This window comes from Oncorhynchus gorbuscha, unplaced genomic scaffold (assembly GCF_021184085.1).
Source record: "Oncorhynchus gorbuscha isolate QuinsamMale2020 ecotype Even-year unplaced genomic scaffold, OgorEven_v1.0 Un_scaffold_536, whole genome shotgun sequence".
Taxonomy (NCBI): Eukaryota; Metazoa; Chordata; class Actinopteri; order Salmoniformes; family Salmonidae; genus Oncorhynchus; species Oncorhynchus gorbuscha.
Window position 1 is genome coordinate 292615 of NW_025745360.1, and position 7920 is coordinate 300534.

Sequence of the window (7920 nt, forward strand, 5' to 3'; positions counted from 1 at the left end):
GAGTCGGTGTGTCCAAACTGTTGCCTGGTTCTGTTGCCTGGTACTGTTGCCTGGTACTGTTGCCTGGTACTGTTGCCTGGTACTGTTGCCTGGTACTGTTGCCTGGTTCTGTTGCCTGGTTCTGTTGCCTGGTGCTGTTGCCTGGTACTGTTGCCTGGTACTGTTGCCTGGTACTGTTGCCTGGTACTGTTGCCTGGTTCTGTTGCCTGGTACTGTTGCCTGGTTCTGTTGCCTGGTACTGTTGCCTGGTGCTGTTGCCTGGTACTGTTGCCTGGTACTGTTGCCTGGTACTGTTGCCTGGTACTGTTGCCTGGTACTGTTGCCTGGTACTGTTGCCTGGTACTGTTGCCTGGTTGCTGGTTGCCTGGTTCTGTTGCCTGGTACTGTACTGTTGCCTGGTACTGTTGCCTGGTTCTGTTGCCTGGTACTGTTGCCTGGTACTGTTGACTGGTACTGTTGCCTGGTACTGTTGACTGGTACTGTTGCCTGGTAATGTTGACTGGTACTGTTGCCTGGTACTGTTGCCTGGTACTCTTGCCTGGTTCTGTTGCCTGGTTCTGTTGCCTGGTACTGTTGCCTGGTACTGTTGCCTGGTACTGTTGCCTGGTTCTGTTGCCTGGTACTGTTGCCTGGTTCTGTTGCCTGGTACTGTTGCCTGGTAATGTTGCCTGGTACTGTTGCCTGGTTCTGTTGCCTGGTACTGTTGCCTGGTACTGTTGCCTGGTACTGTTGCCTGGTTCTGTTGCCTGGTACTGTTGCCTGGTAATGTTGCCTGGTACTGTTGCCTGGTACTGTTGCCTGGTACTGTTGACTGGTACTGTTGCCTGGTGCTGTTGCCTGGTGCTGTTGCCTGGTGCTGTTGCCTGGTACTGTTGCCTGGTACTGTTGCCTGGTTCTGTTGCCTGGTACTGTTGCCTGGTTCTGTTGCCTGGTACTGTTGCCTGGTACTGTTGCCTGGTACTGTTGCCTGGTACTGTTGCCTGGTACTGTTGCCTGGTACTGTTGCCTGGTTCTGTTGCCTGGTACTGTTGCCTGGTACTGTTGCCTGGTACTGTTGCCTGGTACTGTTGCCTGGTACTGTTGACTGGTACTGTTGCCTGGTGCTGTTGCCTGGTGCTGTTGCCTGGTGCTGTTGCCTGGTACTGTTGCCTGGTGCTGTTGCCTGGTACTGTTGCCTGGTACTGTTGCCTGGTACTGTTGCCTGGTACTGTTGCCTGGTTCTGTTGCCTGGTACTGTTGCCTGGTACTGTTGCCTGGTACTGTTGACTGGTACTGTTGCCTGGTACTGTTGCCTGGTACTGTTGCCTGGTACTGTTGCCTGGTACTGTTGCCTGGTACTGTTGACTGGTACTGTTGCCTGGTACTGTTGACTGGTACTGTTGCCTGGTACTGTTGCCTGGTACTCTTGCCTGGTGCTGTTGCCTGGTACTGTTGCCTGGTACTGTTGCCTGGTACTGTTGCCTGGTACTGTTGCCTGGTACTGTTGCCTGGTACTGTTGCCTGGTACTGTTGACTGGTACTGTTGCCTGGTGCTGTTGACTGGTACTGTTGCCTGGTACTGTTGCCTGGTGCTGTTTCCTGGTACTGTTGCCTGGTACTGTTGCCTGGTACTGTTGCCTGGTACTGTTGCCTGGTACTGTTGCTGGTACTGTTGCCTGGTACTGTTGCCTGGTGCTGTTGCCTGGTGCTGTTGCCTGGTGCTGTTGCCTGGTGCTGTTGCCTGGTACTGTTGCCTGGTACTGTTGCCTGGTACTGTTGACTGGTACTGTTGCCTGGTGCTGTTGCCTGGTACTGTTGCCTGGTGCTGTTGCCTGGTACTGTTGACTGGTACTGTTGCCTGGTACTGTTGCCTGGTACTGTTGCCTGGTACTGTTGCCTGGTGCTGTTGCCTGGTACTGTTGCCTGGTACTGTTGCCTGGTGCTGTTGCCTGGTGCTGTTGCCTGGTACTGTTGCCTGGTACTGTTGCCTGGTACTGTTGCCTGGTACTGTTGCCTGGTACTGTTGCCTGGTACTGTTGCCTGGTACTGTTGCCTGGTGCTGTTGCCTGGTACTGTTGCCTGGTACTGTTGCCTGGTGCTGTTGCCTGGTGCTGTTGCCTGGTACTGTTGCCTGGTACTGTTGCCTGGTACTGTTGCCTGGTACTGTTGCCTGGTACTGTTGCCTGGTGCTGTTGCCTGGTACTGGCCTGGTACTGTTGCCTGGTGCTGTTGCCTGGTACTGTTGCCTGGTACTGTTGCCTGGTACTGTTGCCTGGCTGTACTGTGGTGCCTGGTACTGTTGCCTGTTGCCTGGTACTGTGCCTGGTACTGTTGCCTGGTACTGTTGCCTGGTACTGTTGCCTGGTACTGTTGCCTGGTACTGTTGCCTGGTACTGTTGCCTGGTACTGTTGCCTGGTACTGTTGCCTGGTACTGTTGCCTGGTACTGTTGCCTGGTACTGTTGCCTGGTACTGTTGCCTGGTACTGTTGCCTGGTACTGTTGCCTGGTACTGTTGCCTGGTGCTGTTGCCTGGTACTGTTGCCTGGTACTGTTGCCTGGTACTGGTACTGTTGCCTGGTACTGTTGCCTGGTACTGTTGCCTGGTACTGTTGCCTGGTACTGTTGCCTGGTACTGTTGCCTGGTACTGTTGCCTGGTACTGTTGCCTGGTACTGTTGCCTGGTACTGTTGCCTGGTACTGTTGCCTGGTACTGTTGCCTGGTACTGTTGCCTGGTACTGTTGCCTGGTACTGTTGCCTGGTGCTGTTGCCTGGTACTGTTGCCTGGTACTGTTGCCTGGTACTGTATATAAAGATCTGTTTTGATGATACTGGCACACTCTCTTTTCAGATTGATCATGTATTCTCTCAGCATTTGTCAGAATATTCTATGTCTGAGGTGTGTTTGCTTTACATGTTAACCAAGACACAAGAAAACATGTTTCCCAGGAAGTAGTTTGAGGGGTTTAGTTTATTCCATTCCACTAGTACCCAAGCTGTGCGTCTCTATAGCTTCCTACTGTGTTGTAACAATGGTATTGTCTCTACAGCTCTCCACTATTGTCGTGGGGAACGTGTAAATCCTTCTAGGTAACCATGGTGCCCTAGTCTCTACCTGCTGGAAGGCCACACCTTCATCTCATTTTTCACTGAAACGGGAGACTTTGTCTCATACTTCCTCTTATAGAGGTGTGTGTGTGTGTGTGTGTGTGTGTGTGTGTGTGTGTGTGTGTGTGTGTGTGTGTGTGTGTGTGTGTGTGGTGTGTGTGTGTGTGTGTGTGTGTGTGTGTGTGTGTGTGTGTGTGTGTGTGTGTGGGTGTGTGTGTGCGTGCGTTCGTGCGTGAAGCCATTAGGCAAAAGATAAGCAGATAAGCAAAGTGCTGCTAAGTTGCTAGCAAACAACTCAAGTGCAGTCCTGTTTCTAGAAGGATTCAAAGTATTCTATACCCTCATAAGCAGCACTTTATAATATATACATTGTATTACTAGGTCATTTCTGGTAACTATTTTAAGTACCAGAGAAATTATTAATCAGGCTGGAGCAGAGCAGTTGATCCTTTACCCTTCCAGTACATGAGCACTCTGCTGGCAGGCTGCCCTCTAAGGTGATGGTGGGGGCAGACAGATCATGAGCACTCTGCTGGCAGGCTGCCCTCTAAGGTGATGGTGGGGGCAGACAGATCATGAGCACTCTGCTGGCAGGCTGCCCTCTAAGGTGATGGTGGGGGCAGACAGATCATGAGCACTCTGCTGGCAGGCTGCCCTCTCTGAAGGTGACTCTGGTGCCCTCTAAGGGGATGGTGGGGGCAGACAGATCATGAGCACTCTGCTGGCAGGCTGCCCTCTAAGGTGATGGTGGGGGCAGACAGATCATGAGCACTCTGCTGGCAGGCTGCCCTCTAAGGTGATGGTGGGGGCAGACAGATCATGAGCACTCTGCTGGCAGGCTGCCCTCTAAGGTGATGGTGGGGGCAGACAGATCATGAGCACTCTGCTGGCAGGCTGCCCTCTAAGGTGATGGTGGGGGCAGACAGAACATGAGCACTCTGCTGGCAGGCTGCCCTCTAAGGTGATGGTGGGGGCAGACAGATCATGAGCACTCTGCTGGCAGGCTGCCCTCTAAGGTGATGGTGGGGGCAGACAGATCATGAGCACTCTGCTGGCAGGCTGCCCTCTAAGGTGATGGTGGGGGCAGACAGATCATGAGCACTCTGCTGGCAGGCTGCCCTCTAAGGTGATGGTGATGGGGGGGCAGACAGATCATGAGCACTCTGCTGGCAGGCTGACCTCTAAGGTGATGGTGGGGGCAGACAGATCATGAGCACTCTGCTGGCAGGCTGACCTCTAAGGTGATGGTGGGGGCAGACAGATCATGAGCACTCTGCTGGCAGGCTGCCCTCACTCTGCTGGCAGGCTGCCCTCTAGGTGATGGTGGGGGCAGACAGATCATGAGCACTCTGCTGGCAGGCTGCCCTCTAAGGTGATGGTGGGGGCAGACAGATCATGAGCACTCTGCTGGCAGGCTGACCTCTAAGGTGATGGTGGGGGCAGACAGATCATGAGCACTCTGCTGGCAGGCTGACCTCTAAGGTGATGGTGGGGGCAGACAGATCATGAGCACTCTGCTGGCAGGCTGCCCTCTAAGGTGATGGTGGGGGCAGACAGATCATGAGCACTCTGCTGGCAGGCTGCCCTCTAAGGTGATGGTGGGGGCAGACAGATCATGAGCACTCTGCTGGCAGGCTGCCCTCAGACAGATCATGAGCACTCTGCTGGCAGGCTGCCCTCTAAGGTGATGGTGGGGGCAGACAGATCATGAGCACTCTGCTGGCAGACTGACCTCTAAAGTGATGGTGGGGGCAGACAGAACATGAGCACTCTGCTGGCAGACTGACCTCTAAGGTGATGGTGGGGGCAGACAGATCATGAGCACTCTGCTGGCAGGCTGCCCTCTAAGGTGATGGTGGGGGCAGACAGATCATGAGCACTCTGCTGGCAGGCTGCCCTCTAAGGTGATGGTGGGGGCAGACAGATCATGAGCACTCTGCTGGCAGGCTGCCCTCTAAGGTGATGGTGGGGGCAGACAGATCATGAGCACTCTGCTGGCAGGCTGACCTCTAAGGTGATGGTGGGGGCAGACAGATCATGAGCACTCTGCTGGCAGGCTGCCCTCTAAGGTGATGGTGGGGGCAGACAGATCATGAGCACTCTGCTGGCAGGCTGCCCTCTAAGGTGATGGTGGGGGCAGACAGATCATGAGCACTCTGCTGGCAGGCTGCCCTCTAAGGTGATGGTGGGGGCAGACAGATCATGAGCACTCTGCTGGCAGACTGACCTCTAAAGTGATGGTGGGGGCAGACAGAACATGAGCACTCTGCTGGCAGACTGACCTCTAAGGTGATGGTGGGGGCAGACAGATCATGAGCACTCTGCTGGCAGGCTGCCCTCTAAGGTGATGGTGGGGGCAGACAGATCATGAGCACTCTGCTGGCAGGCTGCCCTCTAAGGTGATGGTGGGGGCAGACAGATCATGAGCACTCTGCTGGCAGGCTGCCCTCTAAGGTGATGGTGGGGGCAGACAGATCATGAGCACTCTGCTGGCAGGCTGACCTCTAAGGTGATGGTGGGGGCAGACAGAACATGAGCACTCTGCTGGCAGGCTGCCCTCTAAGGTGATGGTGGGGGCAGACAGATCATGAGCACTCTGCTGGCAGGCTGCCCTCTAAGGTGATGGTGGGGGCAGACAGATCATGAGCACTCTGCTGGCAGGCTGCCCTCTAAGGTGATGGTGGGGGCAGACAGATCATGAGCACTCTGCTGGCAGGCTGCCCTCTAAGGTGATGATGGGGGCAGACAGATCATGAGCACTCTGCTGGCAGGCTGACCTCTAAGGTGATGGTGGGGGCAGACAGAACATGAGCACTCTGCTGGCAGGCTGCCCTCTAAGGTGATGGTGGGGGCAGACAGATCATGAGCACTCTGTTGGCAGACTTGTGTTTTGGTGATTATTATATTTCACAGTAAACATATTTTAGATAAAATAGTTGTGTGGTGCAGATGTCTACGAACAAAATGACACAATGAAAGGTTTTGAATGTAAGACTGTGTCACGCCCTGATCTGTTTCACCTGCCTTTGTGATTGTCTCCATCCCCCTCCAGGTGTCGCCTGTCTTCCCCATTACCCCCTGTGTATTTATACCTGTGTTCTCTGTATGTTGCCAGTTTTTTTTTCGTAGAACCTGCCAGTGTTTTGTTTCCCTGCTCCCGGCAGTTCCTTGCTCCAGTTTTCTAGTTTCACAGTTCTGACCGTTCTGCCTACCCTGACCCTGACCCTGACCGTTCTGTCTATCCTGACCCTGACCGTTCTGCCTATCCTGACCCTGACCCTGACCCTGACCCTGACCGTTCTGCCTATCCTGATCCTGACCCTGACCGTTCTGCCTACCCTGACCCTGACCCTGACCCTGACCCTGACCCTTCTGCCTACCCTGACCCTGACTCTGACCCTGACCATTCTGCCTACCCTGACCCTGACCGTTCTGCCTATCCTGATCCTGACCCTGACCCTGACCGTTCTGCCTATCCTGACCCTGACCGTTCTGCCTATCCTGACCCTGACCGTTCTGCCTATCCTGACCCTGACCGTTCTGCCTATCCTGACCCTGACCGTTCTGCCTATCCTGACCCTGACCGTTCTGCCTATCCTGACCCTGACCCAGACCCTGAGCCCACCTGCTGTCCTGTACCTTACACCCTCTCTGCATTATTGACCTCTACCTGCCTTGACCTGTCATTTGCCTGCACCTGTTTGAGGAATAAACTTTTGTTTCTTCAACACTATCTGCACCGGGGTAATACCATAAAACATGCTAGACCGGCTGCGATCAGATGTAGGATCTTAATTTGAGCCACTTTGCTACAGCAGCAAAATAATCCTGCAGCAACAGGAAATGTGATTTATGTGGATTATAATCCATGTGTATTTTTTTGGGGGTTGATAAAAAAAAATGTGTGAGGGCAAATCAAGTTTGACCTTTAAAAGTGAAGATTACAAACTTTAGAAGCCTTTTTAAAACTCAAATACACTTTCAGTTCTTAGCAATTTGATTTGATCAAATTAAGATCCTAGTGTTACTAGTTTGGAGGTTTGTACTAAAAGGTTTTTAAATTCCCCACAGACTTGTGAAATAGCACCAAAGGAGAAAAAACAAACAACTGTAGCTTATTTATTTATGTTATTTATTCAGGTTAACCAAAGGGGAAAAGGAAGTTGAGTGTTAAAAGGAATATGTTGCAACTTGAAATACAGGTGTGTTCACTGCTTGACTTGGGATGAAAGAAGTGCATCAGCTGCTTTTTTCCACTTGACTAAATTCACAGACATTTACAAATGGCGTTACGCTAAAGAGACCTCTGATTATTCACTGTGAAGGGTTCATTCACTTTTTCCCCATGACTTCTCCATGACTTAACCACATTAAAAGGTTATTATTTAGACGATGTGAAAATGTGAAATGTCAACCCGAGCCACAAAGCTTTTTAATTTTCAAAGCCTTTTACATTTAATTTAGTTTGTGTCCATTTGGCTTCTTGTGATCCGCGGGAAACTACTTTGCCGCAACATGTAAAATACTCAAACGTTTACTGCGAGAATCCGGCACCCCTCTGTCAACAGGTCCATTAGACCCAAATACACAAATGATGCATTATGCTGTAGAGACCTCTGATTAATCATTGTTAAGGGTTCATACACATTTTCCAAGACTTCTCCATGACTTTTAACCACATTACATGACACAATCATACATCATCCATCTCTATTGTAATTGCGTTTTGTATTTTACAGTATTGTATTGTACTTATGTGTTGTACTGGTCCTGTACGTGGCTCAGTTGGTAAGAACACGGCACTAGAAACACCAGAGTTCAAATCAAATGTTAT